This window comes from Lissotriton helveticus, chromosome 8 (assembly GCF_964261635.1).
Source record: "Lissotriton helveticus chromosome 8, aLisHel1.1, whole genome shotgun sequence".
Classification (NCBI taxonomy): domain Eukaryota; kingdom Metazoa; phylum Chordata; class Amphibia; order Caudata; family Salamandridae; genus Lissotriton; species Lissotriton helveticus.
In genome coordinates this window covers 143,671,017-143,688,967 of record NC_136069.1, presented here as the reverse complement: position 1 = coordinate 143,688,967, position 17,951 = coordinate 143,671,017, and the positions used below count along the sequence as shown (strand labels likewise).

At 44.4% G+C, this 17,951-nt stretch overlaps 1 protein-coding gene across 3 annotated transcripts in view; it reads right to left on the bottom strand.

Moving 5' to 3' along the window:
* LOC144772433 (apovitellenin-1-like) overlaps nt 1-17,951 on the bottom strand; it is a 44,944-nt gene that overhangs the window by 20,772 nt on the left and 6,221 nt on the right. The gene's annotated exons all lie outside the window — the stretch shown is intronic.

Here is a 17,951-nt window from a genome sequence, read left to right as displayed (position 1 = left end):
ATGTTGAAGCAAAACAGCGTTTAGAGTGCAGATTTGCTAAAGAGATTAACATTGTACAAGTTTTACACTCATCATCAGGAGGAGAACCAATCCAATGATAACTTTGTGCCTAAACTTAGAGAACTTTCTTTAAAATGTAAATTTGGAGCAATGTCAGACAAATTAGTTTGTGATCAATTGATTGTTCACTGCATGTGTAAAAAAAACTCAGGAACGACTCAGGGCTGCAAAAAATCCTTCACTAAAAGATGCTATTGAGATGACTAAGGTAGTTGAACAATCTCAACATTGCATGCGTGAATTAGGTAAAAAGTTTGATAGTAATCCTGATGGTGTATCTGTTGTATCAAGAAAAGATCTTGATGTTGCAGCTGTATTCAAGTCTGGTGGACCTGTCCAAAAAAATAGGCAACAATCTAAATCTTGCTACAGGTGCGGTAGTCTCTTCCGCAATGCTGACTATCTCAAGTGTGTAGCTATTGACAAAAATTGTAAGAAGTGTTGGAGCAAAGGTCACTTTGCAAATGTGTGTAGACACCCATTCAAACAGACAATTTCCACAGTAGATGAGAAGAACAATAGTTACTTACCTGTAATCTGTGGTTCTCCAGTATTGGTGTCTTTCATAGATTCACATGCCTGAATCATTCCCCGTCGTCGGAGTGGGAGTCCCACGGTACATAAAAAAGCAATAATATGCCATAAATATGTAGTAATACTAATAGAAAATGAACCAGGAAGTAAAGCAGCCAATGCTACAGTAGGCAAAAAACTTCCACCTCTATGACTCTCATAGTCATTATGTATAGTCCAAACTACAGCCAATCAGGCGCCAGCACCCACCAGAATGTTCTCCCCAGAGGCTCAGGCTCTCAGATTTTCTCGCAAGGAGTGAAGGTAAACCATAATAGCCTAAAAAGCCTCTGAGGGGAGGTGGGCGGGTTGCATGTGAATCTATGAAAGACACCAATACTGGAGAACCACAGATTACAGGTAAGTAACTATTGTTCTTCTCCAGTATTAGGGGTGTCTTTCATAGATTCACATGCCTGAATCAGAGAAGCTAGCAGTACATATCCTTGCTGAACAGACGCCCATAACGCCAATATTGTCAGTTAGTAATGCAAATAACAATGCAAAGTGAAAATACACATATAGCATAAAGCATAACATGATGCAAAACATGGAAATATGTGAAAACATAACACAAGAAGCGTCTGACAGCAGAAAAACAAGGAGGTGGGAAAACAGAGGCTCACCTTAATGAAACAGATTCCGTAGAACAGCTCGACCCACAGAAGTATCAGCCTCGCTGATTGACTCTAGACAGTAATGTCTGGTAAAGGTATGGCGACTAGCCCAAGTAGCCGCTTTGCAGATCTGCTGAAGAGGGACTCCAGCAAATAAGGCCGTAGATGAGGAGACCGCTCTTGTAGAGTGCGCTCGGGGCGCAGATGGTAAAGGTCTCCCAGCCTGTGTATGGCAAAAGGCAATGGCAGCAGATATCCATCTTGCAATAGTCTGTTTTGAAACTGCCTGCCCCTTACGAATAGCACCGTAGGTAATGAACAACTGGTCAGAAGTGCGTACCGTAGATGTTCTTTGTAGATAGAATTTAAGACATCTTTTAATGTCAAGCGAGTGTAAAGCTCTTTCCGCAGGTGTTTGAGGGTCTGGAAAGAACGACTTAAGAACAATAGGTTCGTTCAGATGGAAATCCGAAGGTACTTTCGGAATGTATTTAGGATTTGTGCGAAGTATCACAGAATCACTTGTGAATTGCAGGAAGGGATGATGCACCGTGAAAGCTTGGATATCACTAACTCTCCTGGCGGATGTTAAGGCTAAGAGTAGTGATACTTTCCACGAAAGATACTTCATGTCGGCTTTATGGATGGGCTCGAATGGGTGACGCATGAGTTGACCTAGGACCACCTTCAGATGCCACGAAGGAGGCGGACGGCGTACAGGAGGGAACATTCTAAAGAGGCCTCTAAAGAACTGTTGGATAATTCTTGCTGAGTACAGAGAATTGGACCCATCCTGTCGATATCTGGATATCGCAGCCAGAAACACCTTTAGAGTAGCATGTGACAAACCTGTTCGTGCTAACTGCAAGAAAAAAGGAAGAATTTCCTCAGGTTTAGCTAAAAAAGGGTGAACCCCTGCTGAACGGCACCAGATACAGAAGCGTTTCCATTTCAGACTGTACGTCTTGATGGTAGCGGGCGCTCTAGCCTTGGCCAACACCTCTTTACAGTCTTCCGGGATGTTCAGGTGTGCAAACTCATGGTGTTCAGGAGCCAGGCCGCTAATCTCAGCGATGCTGGGTCCGGATGGAAGACTTGACCTTCCTGAATGCTGAGCAAGTTTGGGATTGGTTGTAACGGAATTGGTTTGCTCTCCGACAGGAGGAGGAGTTCTGTAAACCAATACTGGCGCGGCCACCTGGGCGCAATCAGGATGAGTCGGCAAGGTTCCTTCTTCATCTTCCGCAGAACCTTGGGGACTAGAGGAATCGGTGGGAAAGCGTACGCAAATGTCAGAGACCAATTGATGGAGAACGCGTTCCCCAGAGAATACTTGTGGGGGTGCCAGCTCGCGAAGCTCTGGCATTTGCTGTTGGTACTTGTCGCAAATAGATCTAGGTCTGGCCAACCCCATTGGTGAAATATGTGTTCCACTGTCTCCTGGTGAAGCTCCCATTCGTGGGTGGTGATTGTTGTTCTGCTGAGTGCGTCCGCTAGGACGTTTTCTGTCCCCGGAACATGCACTGCTTGCAAATGTACATTGTGGTGAAGAGCCCATGTCCATAATTCCTGCGCCTCTTGAGACAGGAGAAGCGATCGAGTTCCCCCCTGCTTGTTGACGTAGTGCATACTTGTGGTGTTGTCTGTACGTATCAACACATTGGTGTCCTGAATGATGGCACAAAACGCCTTGAGTGCCAGAAAAATGGCTCTGAGTTCTAAACAGTTGATGTGCCACAGTTTCTGTTGCGCAGTCCATTTGCCGCTGATCGTGAGGCCTTGTAGATGAGCCCCCCAGCCCTCGAGGGATGCATCCGTAGTGATGGTTAGACTTGGTGCTTCTTGAAGGAATGCACAACCCTGACTCAGATGACACCTCTGTGTCCACCAAAGAAGAGACTTCTTCATGAGTGGTGTGATTTGAATGAGGTCCTCGAAAGTGCCCGAAACCTGCTGCCACTGCAAGGTTAGTTCCTCCTGAAGCAGCCTCATTTGAAGACGGCAATTTGGAAGTAATGGAATACAAGCCGATGCCATCCCTAGAAAAGACTTGTACAGTCGGACAGAAACTGACTTTCTTTGCATGAGATTTTGTGCTAGCCGACTTATTTTCATTTGTCTCTCCTTGGAGACGAAAGCTTTGAGTCTTTGAGTATCCAAAATCGCACCTAAGAATGCTCTTCTTTGAGACGATTGCATTTGGGACTTGTTGAAATTGATTGTCAGGCCTAGAGATTGAAACAGGTGCAGACACTGTTGAAGGTGACGTTGAACGGTTTCGTGAGAACAGGCCTTTATAAGGCAGTCGTCCAGATATGGGAAAATTTGTATTCCCTCCAGCCGGAGGTGCGCAGCCACTGGAGCTAACACTTTTGTAAATACTCTTGGAGCTGACCGCAGGAAGGACCTTGAACTGGTAGTCCCTGCCAGCCACCCTGAAGCGAAGGAATTTCCTGTGGCGGGGTAGGATGGGGATGTGGAAATATGCATCCTGGAGATCTAAAGTGACCATGTAATCTCCTGCTTGTAGAAGATGCAATATTTCCTGAAGAGATAACATCCGGAACGTCAATTTCCGTAGATATTTGTTTAAAGCGCGAAGATCGAGTATCGGGCGCCACTCCCCGTTCTTCTTCCTTATCAGGAAGAACCTGGAGTAAAATCCTAATCCTCTCATCCTCTGAGGAACGCTCTCGATCGCTCCTTTTTGTATCATCTTTTTGATTTGGGTAAGAAGCTCCTTCAGGTGAGCTGGAGGCGGTCCTTTTGGCGGTACATTTGGAGGGAATTTTTTGAATTCCAGGGAATGGCCCCTGGCCACAATATCCAGGACCCATTTGTCTGTTGTTATAGACTGCCAGTTGGAGTAAAATTTCGATATTCTTCCGCCAAGTCTTTTGTGAGGGGGGAAAGATGGTGGTGGCAGGTGGAAAGTTTCATTGTCGCTTGTCTTTGCCGCGGTAATTAGTCTTACCCCTGTTTGGGGTGTATTGTGATCTTTTCTGCCCATAAGACTGGTAGCGCTGTGTCTGATAGCGCTGGTTACCTTGTCAGTATGTGGATTGTTGTTGTTGTTGTTGGTATCCACCTCTATTGAAGGACGTTCCTCGCCCTCTCGCTCCTCGAAAGGGCGGCTTGTGGAATTGTAGAGTGCCCAAGGATCTGGCTGTTTCAGTATCCTTTTTTATTGTTTGTAAAGCTTCCTCCACTTTGGGGCCGAATAAATATTCGCCATCAAATGGCATGTCTAAGACTCTGTTTTGGACTTCTTGCCTGAAAGAAGTGGAACGTAACCATCCCTGTCGACGCAGAACAGCAGCTCCTGCCAATTGACGAAATCCCGTAGATGCGACATCTACAGCTGAATCGATAATCTCTTCAGAGATCCTTTGACCTTCTTGAAGAATTTGGAGTGCTTCAGCCTTGGATTGCTCAGGGATGAGATAGATAAATGGTGCGATGTCAGACCACATTTGGCGGTCGTACCGACCTAAGATTGCCAATGCATTGGCAGCACGAACCGTCGTTGCAGCCATGGTGGAAACGCGTTTTCCAATTGAGTCTAGGCGTCTGCCATTCCTATCCGGCGGCGCCGTAATTGCCGAGGACGGATTTCTGGCTCTCTTCTGAGCCGCCTGAACAACTACTGAGTCAAGTCTTGCCTCTCCAATTAGACATGCAGGCGTCTTTTCGGGAGCTTTATACTTTTTATCAATGCGTGGCAAGACCGGAGTAATGGAAGCCGGCGTTGACATCACCTTAATACCTTCCTTCCAGATGAAATCCACAATGGGTATTGTTTTTATTTGTCGTCTGGGCTGATCTTTGAAATCGTATAAGAAACATTCTTGTTGCGTTTGTTCCATCTTTATATGAAAACGTTCGGTTGCACGTTCCATCAATAAGTGAAAACTCGCAACATCCACCGGAGGGGAGGCCGACGCAGTCTGAGGAGATGTTGAAGGAGACTGTACCTGATAGTCATCCCACTCTGATAAATCATCCACTTCTCCTTCTTCCCGTTGGTCTTCATCTTCCGAAGATTGCAGATCCCCTTCATGAGGTGGTTGCAGGTGTGAAGGCGGACACACCGGTGGGAGCACGGTTGAAGGTGCTTCCGAAGTTGGAGTTGCCGGTCCAAAAGCTGCTGATTCTGAAGGTGGAAACCTCCTATAGTAATCGTCCAGCATAAATTGTAAGTTGGATAGCAAAGCCATAGGCACTTGGGCAACAGGGTTACTCACTGGTGTTGATACATTAACAGGAGATTGAGAATCATCACAATCCTCCTCTTGAAGTTTAATATGCAACTCCGATGGACTAGTAGCTTGTCCAAAAGTATTCTGGACCATCTCATCCTCACTCTCAGTGTCCAAAAGTTGGTCTGGCACTTCAGAGGACACCTTATGAGGCGAAATACAAAGGGGTGAAAGCTGCATTTCACGTATCTGACCTGATGCTTGTTGTGGTGTTAAAAACACCGTCGATGGAGACAAAACCTGCAGTGCCGTGCATGATGAGAACTGCGGCGTCGTCGGAAGATTCCCTTCCGATGGTTTTGTAGTCGACGGGACACTTTTCGTCGACGGGACACTCGTCGTCGACGGGACACTCGCCGTCGACAGGACACTCTTCGTCGACGGGACACTCTTCGTCGACGGTGTTATTTTCGTCGACGGCGTGGAGCCCAAAGACGAGCTCGTCGACGGAGTCTTTTTCGTCGGCGGTAACGCCTTTAGAGGTGTCGACGACGAGGCACCGACGACGGACGTCGACGACACAGGCCTCACAGAAACAAATACCATAGTTGGAGACGCCGTCGACGAGGACATAACCATACCAGGTTTAGGAGAGGAAAATGTTACCGTCGATGTCACTGTTGTCGTCGTTCTCGTCGACGAGGAAGCAGAAGAGGACATCGCAGTAGGTGTAGATGAGGTCTGTGGTAAAATCCTCTCAGATGATTGGGGAAACTTGAGGATTGTCCCCTTTTTTGAAACAGAGGTGCTTTCCGTGTCCTTGGTGGGGACAGTCTTGGATGTTGAAGGCTTATCCAGTCCCTTAGCAGGTGGTTGTTTTTTAGTCAGCTTAGCCTTAGGCGATGACATTCCTTCAGGCGCAGGCCTCTTCCTAGAGGCTGAAGTAGAACCAGAGGCAATACTGCCTACCTCAGAAGCAGGATTAGAAGAATCCTTTAGCCTTTTCAACCACAGAAGTAACCGACCCTCTCTATCCCTGAGAGTCTTTTGAGGCATGGTTCTGCAGATCTTACAGTCAGAGGCCTGGTGATCTGGGTACAGACAATAGATACACTTTTTATGTGGATCTTTTTCAAAAAGCCGAAGCTTACCACAGCAATCACAAGCTCTAAAGAGAGATTTCTTAGAAGACATCCTTAAAAGTAGAAGGAAATGAAGTTAGAAGTAAGAAACTGAGCAGAGCTCAGGGAGACTCCCTTACACACGACGTGCGGTAGAAAATCTGAGAGCCTGAGCCTCTGGGGAGAACATTCTGGTGGGTGCTGGCGCCTGATTGGCTGTAGTTTGGACTATACATAATGACTATGAGAGTCATAGAGGTGGAAGTTTTTTGCCTACTGTAGCATTGGCTGCTTTACTTCCTGGTTCATTTTCTATTAGTATTACTACATATTTATGGCATATTATTGCTTTTTTATGTACCGTGGGACTCCCACTCCGACGACGGGGAATGATTCAGGCATGTGAATCTATGAAAGACACCCCTAATACTGGAGAATTTTAAGTTCACATCTCATGGCACTGACTTTTAAACACAAATATAAGATTTTAAGTGTTGACGATCCCACTGATGACAAGGGCAGAATAAATAGACCTAAGTCAGATTTTGTGATAAACGGAAAATCTGTACAACATATGGTGGATTCCGGGTCCATGTATACTATTGTTCCCAAAACAGTGTTTGACATGTTAAGGTCAGGTATAGTGCTACTCCCCAAAGACATTAACCCTGGGAGTTAACAGGGTAAAACTATAAATCTATTAGGGTATATGAACACTACAATAGATTTTGGGGGTAGTTCAGTACAAGGGAAGGTGTACGTAGCTACTGATGGACCTCCCATTCTAGGACGGATGCCCCAGTATGATTTGTGTATCATGGTTGACCCTAGAGCTCCCACTCAAGTAATGGTAGTGGAGAACCCTTCTTTGGAAAGTATTTTAGAAGAGGCAGAGGACGTATTTAGAGAAAAATTAGGATGCTTTATGGCTTATGTCCACAAAATAGTAGTAAAACCTGAGGCTTTTCCAGTACAGCACAGGGTACGCAGAATACCTTTAGTAGCCAGGGCGGCAGTGAAAGATATGCTTAAGGATACTGTGTCTTCAGGTGTAATTGAGCCAGTAGAAAGCTCCATGTGGCTTTCTCCAGTCGTTATCACTGAAAAGTCTGACGGAAATCTCAGATTTTGCATAAATTTGACATCACTCAATCAAAATGCAGTTGTAGATACCTACTCATTACCCAACATTAACGAGTTGATCGTGGCTTTAAGTGGTGGGAAATTTTTCTCTAAGCTAGACTTAAAAAATGCTTACCATCAGATTAAACTTCATGAACAGTCCAAACCACTCACGGCTTTTATCACGATGGATTGCATTTTTCAGTGCACTAGAATGCCTTTTGGACTTTACTCTGCTGCAAGCGTTTTCCAACGCATGACAAGTGTGCTTTTAAAGATGTCAATAACATTGTGTATTTCCAGGATTACATTTTCTTATATTTGGAGACACCATTGACAAACACAATCGCATCCTCAGGGAGGCGCTGCTCAAGATCAAAGAATCTGGTTTAACCCTCAGATGTGAGAAATGTAATTTGTAGACAAAGTTGAATATCTTGGCTATGAAATCTCTGCCGAAGGTGTAAGACCTAAACAAAACCTTTTGTATACTATCAGGTTAGCTACTGCACCTTCTGACAAAGATAAATTAAGATCTTGCCTAGGTCTTATTGAGTATTACTCAAAGTTTGTCAAAGACTTTTCTTCAAAAACAGAAATTTTTGCATCACTTTTAAGAAAAGGAGCTACTTTTGTGTGGGAATCTCAGCAACAGTCTTGTTTTGATGATATCAAAAAAGATCTTTGTGAGGCAGGCATACTCACCCCTATTGACACCAAGCTTGAATTCGTCCTCACTGTCGATACTAGTGCCACAGGACTTGGTGCCATTCTATCTCAGGACCATAATGGACATGAAAAAAGGGTGGCATTTACATCCAGGACACTGACAATAATTCTGAAAGGAATTATTCAGTTATTGAACGCAAAACTTTAGCGGCAGCTTGGGGTTGCGAATATTTCAGAACCCACTTATGGGGTTCCAAATTCAAGCTGAAATCTGATCACAAACCCTTGATTGATGTGTTATTACCAGGTGGAACCCATAAATACTCTGTGAGGCTAGCTAGGTTAGCTTTTCGCTTACAAGAATATTGCTACAAGGTTGAGTATATACAAGGTTGGAGAAATATTTAAGCTGATTGCTTGTCACGACTTTCTCTTGAGTGGGAAAGTGTTGATAAATCATCAGTTATAGCAAAGGAGGCGGGAGGTGCCATAGCTTGTGTAAAAAAATTGCTGAATGTGGTTGAAGCTCAGGCCATCAAAGAAAGTAAATGGGTTAAGGAAATGTCCTCTGACAACTCCATGCATGAACTCAAACGCTTGATTTTGCAAGGCAGTAGGAGAAAAAGTACAGTGTCTCCTTCTATCAGACCTTTTGTGAAAGTACTGGATAAATTGTCTGTATGCGGCGATATGTTAATTATGAGGGGAGAATTATTTGTTCCTCCTTTAGGGTTAACTCATCAGATTGGCACATGAGGGGCATCTGGGCCAAACAAAAACAAAGAAAAGGTTGAAAGTGAATTTGTGGTGGCCTGGGATGGATGCTGATGTGAATAATTGGGTGGAGGAGTGTGAAGTATGCAAACAAAGTGAAAAGCGTTTAAGAGCCAGAGTGCAAGCAGTCATGGGACAGATGGCAGACCGTGGGCAACCTTGACATACCATCTGCTTGGATTTCATTGGTCCAATTAACGAACTCAAGAGTTATTGTAGGTTTGCCATGGTAGTGATTGATATTCACACCAAATGGTTCTTAGTAAAGTTCATGAAAGAAATCACTATGAAAGCCACAGTGAACACTTTGAAAGAAATTTGAGGTAAAGAGGGTTTACCATCTGTTTTGATCATTGACAATGGCACCCAACTAACTTCTGTGGAAATGTAAGCATTTTTTGCTCTTTTGGTATCAAGCACAACTGCACATCACTCTAGAATCCACAGGGCCATGGTGTGGTTGAGAAGGCAAAAAGGTTGATCAAAGGTACCATTCAAACAACCTTGACTTGTGGAAGTGAGGTAAACTTATTGGTTTTTGAAATGTTGTGGGCATACCACTCAAGTTTGCATGGGGTTACTGGTAAAACACCTTTTGAAATGATGCTTGGGAGACTGCCGAACACCAAACTTGTTCCCACTTGGATTAAAGACATAGGGCCAGATGTAGGAAGGGTATTACCGGTCGGTAACGGCCGAAATTACCGAATTTTGGCCGTTACCAACCGGTATTGGGCATTTGGGATGTAGGGGAGGATTCGGTAAATAACAAATCGGTATTTACCGATTCGGTATTTACCGAATCATCATTTACCGATTCGGTATTTACCGAATCGGTAAATGACATGTAGGAAGCACTTTGAAGAGTGCTTCTGTGCTTTAAGGATTCGTTATTTACCACCAACTATTAGTTGGTGGTAAATAACGAATACCTCTGTAAATGCAAATCTGTGCATTTACACCTGTGCCATGTGACAGACATACTGTGTGCCACATGTGCACACAAGCACTATTCAGGGGTGCAACAGGGTGTCAAAGTGACACCCTGCCACCCTTGACTCTTTCCCTATTTTACCGAATTGGTAATTACCGATTCGGTAATTGACATTCATTCCTATGGGCGTCCAGGCCCATAGGAATGAATGGCAATTACCGAATCGGTAAATACTGATTCGGTAAATACCGAATCTTAACGATTCGGTAATTTTTACCGAATTATTACCAGCATAGCATTTACCGATTCTAAAATACTGAATCGGTAAAATTCGGAATTTTAGAATCGGTAAATCCTATTTACGTACATCTAGCCCCTTGTTCTTAAAAGCACTTCTCCCAGTACTTCTCCCACAACTTTGAAAGTTGGGGAAAAAAATCAGCAGACTCATTTGCTCAGGCGATTGGGTGAAGCTGCATAGTGGAAGATCTAGTGCAGGTTTATCCAAGTTCTTGGGGCCTTACAAAGTGACACGTACTGTACTTCATGCTGTTGTGCTTGACAATAGTGATAAATGGAACCACAGGCGCGTAGCTGTTTATCAGAAAAGTGATGTTGATAATGTTTTTTTCAAGCACCATGATCTAAGTGCTAGCAATATCTTCATGTCCATGTCTGGCAGTGATTTGACTAGCCCTTCACATGCAGGTTCTGGTGCTCGTGGTCTTACTCAGGGTGGTGGTGATGCCTCCACTGACTTTGAACACTGTGTTCCTGTTGGAAGGGAAGTAAGACCTAGAAGAGTTCAACATCCTCCAGGATACCTCAACGATTATATTTGTGATTAATGTTTTACCATCTTTCACTTTTGTGCTTTCACTTTTACTTTTGTAAGATGTGGTTTTAATTTTCCCTTTTGGCTATAGTCATTTCTTTCACTTTCTTGCTTCTTTCTTTTCTTTCTTTTCCTTCGTTCATCTCATGTCTCTCTCTTTCCTTTTCTCCTTACTTCTCTTCTTCTTATGGTTTCTTCTTTTTGCTTCTAATAATTTTTGTTGTAAGGAAAGAGAATGTGTTTTACTTGCGGCATACATGTCCTCTCTTCCATGTGAGGAGTGTGGAGGACTGTGCCTAATGCGTTTCACATTCCACCTACAGTGGTGGAGTTCCTAGGCGGTCAGTTGGTGACTGGCTGGCTAGGGATGAGCCACGCTTTCACTGCAGGCAGATACTTATACTTAAATAAAGTTTTACTTACCTGCTTTGCCTTTGAAGAGTCGTCCTTTCGTCCTTCCAAGAAAGATAATATATACAAGGAAGAGTTAAGCCACCTTGTAAACATGGACCAGTGCACAGCGACACCGGAGCATCACATAAAGTGGCACTTCTGTGGTCATAAGGGTTCCTGCTTTGTAGTCAAATTAGTTTTAATGCAGGAAATAATACTTTCCTGCGCAAAAACTGTTCTTAGAGGCATATTCATCTTTGCATGTGTGCTCCAAAATGCAGCACGTATGCAAAGAGGAAGTAATAAAGAGAGCGTACGTTTTTAATTGTGAGATTTTTGTTAGTTTGCACAATTTTTGTTTATTTAACTTTGTAAACGTATGCTCGACTGTAAACTTTCTCTTTATAATTTCTTTAAGGGTGCAGTAAATTATGTGGCTAATAGAGATCCCTGTCCAACTCATGGACACATAGTAACAACATGTGGTACAGCACCCTTTACCTGCTTTGTGGGATTTTTTTGTTCCTTATGTTCCTGCTAGGATATTTTTTGACAAAAAAATAAATCTAACAACCATTTTTATTTGCAACACCAATAGCTCAAACTGTCACTAATGTGAGAACCATTGCATTGCAAATGCTTGTTTTGATTGAGTAAGGGGATTCTTCTCAAGCAACAACCACCATCCTTGTCAAGTTGAACCACAAAAAAATCACTGAATTAACCTGTGCTTATCCCTGTGATAGCTTGGCACAAAAGTAGTCAGGTTTAACTTAGAGACACCGTGTTAAGTAGTTATTCAGCACACAAACAGTAATACAATAAAAAATGTGTTGTATAGGTGTGCGTTGTAAAATTATGCGTTGTAGTGACATACATCCGGCATAGGGATTAACCAGTTGGCAGGCCTTGTGCCCAACCATTGCCTGCCTGCAGAGTGGTGTGTGCATAACCTACACAGTGGTGAACTATCTCGGCTGCAGTGGTGGGCCTGACCTCCTGCATTTTCCCATGTGCAGTGAAGGAATTGGCCTGTAGTGGGGGGTTTGTTTAGTGTAGGGGCCTGTTAAAAATGTATACCATGCAGCAAACCCTCTTTTATACACAACTGAAGGCCTTGCACAGTAGAAAAAAATTCCTGCTTCGGAGAGAGGGGGCGCAGGTCCTGGCTGCCTTCGATGCGCAGAGGCGTGACCGAATGTGAAGAGGTGGTTGCAAGATGTGGCCGGAGGCCAGTACCTTTTGTCAACCTTCCGCCTGGCTGTGGAGGATTGGGCTCACGCCCTGCACAGCGGAGTGGCAGCGCTGCTACGGAGGGGGGTGCAGAGCCTGGCCAGAGGCCGGGTCCTGCCGTTAACCCTCTGCTGAACACCGACAAAGGGTGTGCACAGTAGAGGGCTTGGCTGCTAGAGGTGGTTTGGCTACAGAGATGCCAACCCTCTACTGTGCATGGTTGAAGGCCTTGCACAGTGGAGAGACTGCCCGCAAGTGGAAGGGTGGGTGCAGGGTCCGGCTTTGGCCAGGCATTTTGGTCATACTTCTACTGAGCTGCAGAGTGGAGGGTGCCAGGCATTGCCAGATGCCAGGTTCTACAGAACATGGCCAAATAAACTGTTCTGTGAAAGGGTTGGTTGAACATAGATGGTTAGGTGTATGCTCAATTTAGAATATGAATACAAAACAAGAAAAATCACCAAAAAAACCAAAGGTTAAAGTGACGTTTTAGTTAGGTTTGATAAAACGATATTAACGTGTTAGAAAAACAGAAACTCACTGAAAAAAGCAGGGAATTTAAATAGTTTAAAACAAGAACCCACAGGGTAATAAAATATATAACCGAATCATTCAAGATGACTTACTTTTAAATGACATCAAGAGTGAGGGCAAGAGCATTTGCTTTTGTTTTGTTATGGTTTGCATGATCGTTGTGTGAGTTATGGATTGCAGTCCTAACTGAAACTGCATTTGAGTTGTTTTTCAGTATTAATTTGCAAAAATCATAACTCCGCTTTAACTATGTTTTATTTCAGTGAATTTCCTTTTTTTAAGCAAATGTTATTGCGTTTTAAGGAACGCTAACCAAAAACCTTGATTTAACCTTTATGTACATATTTGATCTAGACGTTTTTTGTTAGATTTACTTTCTGAAAGTTGCCTAAAAGTAACTCAAATCAGGGCAAAGTGCTCCTTTGTGTTACTCTGGGTCAGAGGGGCATTACTTGGATGGTACATGAGCGTTCCCATGCAACCATCCATGCTTTCTGATGCAAAACTCTATCTAATAACTGTAGTAGACGGGGTATTCCGCCAAAATATAATGACATTTTGAAGCAGGCATTAAAAGGAGAAATATTTTTATTTATCCTTTCTTTTCCAACTTTGCATGTGTGGTGGATAGTACAACACACGTAAAAAGTAGAAAGTATTTGAAGTTTGTTTAGACATAGTATTTTGTACGGTAAGGGTACCTTTCCAGTATGAAACCTATGCTAGACTCACTTAGATTCTTCTGCGCTATGGTGCAAAGTTGTGTTTGTGGCGCTCTACAGCCCAATTGTGTGGAGCGCTAGGCAGAGAGGAGGACGATGACATGGCTGTTTATATGGTGCTCTCCTCATCTCTCTGTAGCAACTTTGGGTGCTGTGCTGCATTGTGTTACAAGATCATAAATCTGGCCCTAGATGTCTTAGAAATTACCTGAAAGCATCCTGTGCTAACATAAGAAATTCAGAAGTCCTGAGCATGTAGGAAACATGGATAAGAATGCAGCAATGAAAATTACAACAGTGGGGAAGTGAGCATGCAATGTTTGCCATTCTGAAACTGCACTAGTGCAAAGATAGGTAAAAAGTGCAATGTGAGCATGGAAATGAACTGTTATTATTCATAAACAATGATTAATGAGGTTATCTGCATTATAATATGCGTTGCGGACCTTAGTCAGTCAGTTATTTTAACACAGTTAATGAATGTGCATAAACATGAATAAATTCTGCAAAACAGTTGTTAATCACACTATCAAGTAACTATGAAATTACAAATGTCAAATTTCTTGCATTGCTTCACTGCATGATAAACTGAAAACACAATCTGTGTTGACTAGGGTATTCCATTGTAAAGTACAAATAATAAAAAATTAACAGATCACCAAGGCACAGAAGACCTCCCATTGTTCTTGGTGCAGTTGCTCAGGGCGAAGGGATAATTCTTCATCCATGGTTTAGTCCATATCGGTTGGCATTAAGCCCTGTTTAAGTTGCAAAAGAATTATGGCCAGTACCCAAAACCGTGCTTCCATAACCTTGGCCAGTGCTTTTAGATCTCGGAGAACCAAATACAAAGGCTGAGTTGAATTAAAGCAACCTAAGGGCTCTCCATCAACTATTAGACACTCCCAGCCCCTTTATACAAATATTGCAGATTCCTGCTTCCTACCTTTGTGACTTTTTTTCATCTTTCTCCTCCTAATTCTTTTCCTTTTGTTTGGTTTTTCCCTCTCTTGCTCACACTCAATGTCTATTGAGGCAAAATAGGTGTCAGTCTCCATAATGTAGTGCCTGTGACCCAATCAGCGATCACTGGCTCATATTAAGCACTGCTATTATGTTTAATGCTGTACTTTGGAATCTTTTCTTGATCATAGGGAAAGGTGGCACCCTTTTTAAGTTTAAGATTAAGATTAAGCTAAATATTTCATTTAAAGTGATAAAGAGTGCAAAAGAAAATTGCTGGTGCATTCCAGCTACAGAGCTGTCCACTGTACGTATATTTGGGACGGGAATGTCCCCTGCATTGTAAACAAATGTTTATATTTAGGTCCTGGTGTCAGACTAATTTATTGTGTCCCCAGATCAATAGTCCTAGTCCTGCCTCTAACAAAGCATGCATTACATTTGGCCCTGGACTACTGTCCCTACTCTTGGTACATCACACAAAGAGGTGGTGGCATCATGTGATGTGAAATTATAGTGTGACTACAACATTTTCTCTGTACCGGTGAGAGTGTAGTCTACTGACCCATCTTGTGTAAAGTTCTACTGTTATGTGAAACCCGGAGAATATGCTTTGTGTCTATCAAGTGTGCGGGTGTGTATGTGCCGTCTGTGTGTAGCATATGTATGGTAGAAGGACTGTGTGTTGTATGAGTCTGAGTATTGGGGATTGATATGGGACCAGAGCCAATCTCCCAGAGGTGAGGGGACATTATCTGAAGTCTGTACTTTGCTGGAGTTGCTGAGTGTTTGCCTATGTGCCTAAACCTGCCTGCTTGCTCAGACATGAAAGGGGAGTGCGTGCCACTGAGGAAGGACTGATTATTCTGGAAGAGAAGTCCAGCAATTTCCATGGGTGTGGGGCACCCACAAGTGACTGTTGGGAGGGAACAAAGATGGTCCTGGCCTGAAGTCTGCAGGGTTCCCCCGTCTCTTGTTGCAGTTTGTATCATGAGCTGCCTAAAGAAGTATTCAACAAGTTGTCTCCATGAGGCTCGGCATTCCAGCCTTGAGGGCATAGTGCTGCAACTGCCCATCAAAATAGATGATGCGTCGGCTTTCAGGGCTGAATATGAGATGAGTGTCTGCTTGCTTTGTTTCCAAGTGCCACATCTAACAAAGATGATCTCCAGACTGTGTTGGCTTGGAAGCTTCAACCACCAACAAGCCCCCCAAGCACATTGGTCAGCTACCGTGTTCCTAAAGTGGGCTTGACAGCCATCCTTGGATTCCCATACAAGCCCCAAAGGTCCATACTGTTAAGATGCTAATTACAGCAGCCAGTGCCTGGGGAGGGGGTCCGTGCAGTCCTCCTCCCAGAACAATTTCGGCCCTGTGAGCCCATCCTCCGGGGCCTGTCTAGTACAAATGAGTGAGGGGCTGAAAAGGCCCTCTTCCCTGGGCTGAAATCAGCCCCAGGAACCCCATCCCCCAGGGCCCGGCATTTTAAACATTTTTAAAATACTAGTGGGGAGGGGGCCCACACAGCCCTTCTCCCTGGGCCGATTTTGGCCCCAGTGACCGATTTCCCCAGGGCCCAGCTATTTACAAATGGGGGAGGGAGGCTGCATGCCTCCCTATGTCTAATTCAGCCCTGAGGACCCCATCCCCAGGGCCTGGCCTGGCCTTTTTTCTTTTTAATAGTAGTGGGGTAGGGGACCATGCAGCAATCCTCCTAGGATGATTTCAGCCCCAGGAACCCCATCACCTAGGGCCCTGCTATTTACAAATGGGGGAGGGGGCTACATGCCCCCCCTCTCTAGGCCAAATTTGACCCCAGGGACCCCATTACCCTGCAACGTGGCCATCTTTTTGTGGGTGCCCCATTGGCACCCACTCTCCAATGATACCGCAGGGGGAGCCTGAAGACACCTGTGGTCCCTGCCAACTCCCCGCCTCATGTGGGAGCCGGCATTGCTTTCAGACATAGAGAGCTGCTAAACATCCAGGCCCCTGTGTCTGAAAGCAATTCTGCTCCTCTTCCAGGAAGCAAGAGCATTTCTGAGCTTTTGATTGCATTTCTGAGCTCTCTCTTGCGAAAAGCAGAGTGCTTTCTGTGGTCTTGGTGGGAGCGGTAAAGCCCTCGGACATAAAAGGAGCCGGCCCTGGGAAGTGGCAGTCCGCAGGGCCATCTATGGCTCCAGAAGGGCAAGGAAAGGCCTCACAGTCCCCCTCCCATTTAAAATATATATATTTGGCCCTGGGGAGAAAGTGTTCCCCAAGTTCCGGGGAGGGGTGTTTGTGAGGCCCCCATTACAAAAATAAACAAACCAAAGGCCCAGGGGTTCACGAGGCAACCTATTTTAGTTTTTGAATGCGGCCCCAGAGGTGGTGGTGGTCACCAGGGTCCAGGGAGGCCTGAGAGGCCCCCCATTTAACAATGACTAAGCCCCAGGGAGGTGGTGATCCCCGGGGCATTATTAAGGCCCAGGAGGGGGGGCATGCGCCCCCTCCTTAATTTTCAAAATTCTCCCAGGACATGGCTCACCCAGAAACTGATTACTAAAGAAGCTCAGGAGCCCACTCTCCATTAAAAATATATATATATATCTGAGCCGCAGATCTAACATTGCTCCTGCTGAAAATTAAACAAAATAAAATGCTTTTTTGGCCCTGCAGGGACACCCCACATCCCCTCAAGAGGCCTAGGAGATCAGGGTATTCCTACCCTGCAGCTCATGCCAAGTCCCAAGATGGCTGCCAACAGTTCCTGGTTTGAAGTGTAGGCAGCCAATCAGCTCCCAGCACAAGATTGGGAGGGGTCACGGACCCTCCTCGCCCCTATATATACAATAGAAAAATACTTTTAATAACTCCGCAACTACTGAACCTAATAACACCGAATCACAAAAAGGCACTTCCCTGGACCAACATCTATCTTTCTGCTACATTTGGTGTAATTTATTGCAGCAGTAAGGGCTATAACAGTGTTTAAATTTCCCAAGGAAATTAACATGGGAAAACGCATTTTGGGACCCCCCTTTTTCTCGGCCCTCGCTTGACGGATCACCCCATTACTTTGCAGACAGCAGCTGAAGTGAGTGGCGAACTAGTTTTGAAAAAGTTGTGAAGATTTATCAAACGACTCTAATGAACAAATGCTTTACCTATGGCAACTACGTCCTAACTATAACTACCTACTGGAAACCGCCAGTAGTTATAT